The following is a 1,765-nucleotide window of genomic DNA, read 5'->3' on the forward strand; positions in this document are numbered from 1 at the left end:
TTTTATAGAAGCTTTGGTTCTCGTGCTTATCTAGTTGTTGGTTTAGTTTATGCACGGTGAAAAGGAGCCTTGGAATGGTCTTAACTGAATATTTAGACCAAAAAAAGAAGGAACAGATTCTATCAAGACAGTTATGAATTTGAATTGAATTAAAGGGCTTGCTTTGACCCATAGGAGTAGGTAACCCGTTCGCTATCCTTGTTTCTATTTCTGTTGCATTCTATCTCATCGTGTCACATTCTGTTCTACGATTCCACTTCGACAAAAGGAAAGAGCATACCTAAGTTCAGTAGCTTTACGTCCACTATCCCGATCATGATTTTCCTACCCTCGGGCGGAAAGTAAAGGCCCTTCCCGCTTTTGAAGCCTGTGGGCGAGGAGGGATTCGAACCCCCGACACCGTGGTTCGTAGCCACGTGCTCTAATCCTCTGAGCTACAGGCCCAGTTGTCTCCACTGGATCTCTTCCTGGGGGTACCCCTTCATTTCAGATTAAGAAGATGGGAAAGCGCCTTTCTCTCTATAAGAACAGTGTGTTCCGAGGTGTGAAGTGGGAGAGAGGGGATGTGATGATTGAGGTTTTGAATAAGACGACCTTTGCATAACAGACTTATCTAGTTGGTAATCATGGTGCTTCTGACATCAGTCATTTATGACTGTTCATCTGCATCTACCGCATGACTGGTGATTGTGGTGTTGCAAGAGACCCGTTACTCTGTTTCACGTTTGCAGAAAAATCCTTTGGTCTCTCGAGAGCAGCCCCTTAGTGGAAACACAGCGCGCGGTCGCACAAGCTTCCTTCCGGTCGTGATAATTCTGATGTGTAGCAACATAGCAGCGGTTATTACAGATCATAATTGGCGAGGGAATTCTCAATGCAAATAGACATATATAAGATGATCATACAAAACCATTCAGTTTTGTTGGTACATAGGAACAATATCACGGAGGACGGTTCTTCGGTGCTCGAGCTCATCTGCTCCTATGGATGGACATTAATTTTTTTTAAATAGCAAACAAAATAAAAAGAAGTTAATTTTTTGGCATGAAGAAGTTGTATATGTGCTGCAAAATGTCATGACGATATGAAATGGGGAGAGCTCTGAAAAATTTGAAGCTTTGAGAAACGTTCCAAATTTTGATTTTGGAGCACTGATTTTTTGTCCTGAGCCTCACCTATGTTATATGGTCATGAAACTTTGCACACAAAGAGAATTTGTTCATGTTTCATGTAAAAAAAGGTTTCATATTTTTATTTTACTGTTCATCAATGAGCAGATGAGCTCATGATTAGCAGAAGATTTCCGCAATATCATGCGATTTCATTTAGATTCTTTCCCTATGAGAACACATTTATAGATGCAATGGTTGGCAAGTTTTAACCACAAACTTGTCTACTCTTTTTAGATCATACGCGTATGCTTCAATATAAACTAATCCCATCAAACGATTTCTTTCATTTGGGAAACATAATTTTGAACTACACGCCAATGATGAATGGACACCTTGCAATGTTCATATATGACTAGTGTTAAAATAGTTCACGCCATCTAGTAATGTATATACATGTTCTTGCTTAGATTTGTATTGAATTTGGAATCAGAGGCCATGAATTGATCTGGCGTTGACTTCCTGGAGCATTCGAGTTATTCTGGTTGGTGCTTGATCTCGCGTTTTGGTCTGTTGAAAGAGAAGTACAAAAATTACAGTTTTTCTTTACCAATTTACCTTCACCAAGTAAGTACGGTATTTTCTCTTCAAGATCC

At 39.8% G+C, this 1,765-nt stretch overlaps 1 non-coding gene across 1 annotated transcript; it reads right to left on the minus strand.

Moving 5' to 3' along the window:
* Nucleotides 1–370: 370 nt before the first annotated feature.
* TRNAR-ACG lies at nt 371–444 on the minus strand. The gene has a single exon. It is a non-coding gene; the product is annotated as a tRNA-Arg (tRNA).
* Nucleotides 445–1,765: the final 1,321 nt, after the last annotated feature.

This window comes from Triticum dicoccoides, chromosome 5A, assembly GCF_002162155.2.
Source record: "Triticum dicoccoides isolate Atlit2015 ecotype Zavitan chromosome 5A, WEW_v2.0, whole genome shotgun sequence".
In the NCBI taxonomy this organism is placed as follows: domain Eukaryota; kingdom Viridiplantae; phylum Streptophyta; class Magnoliopsida; order Poales; family Poaceae; genus Triticum; species Triticum dicoccoides.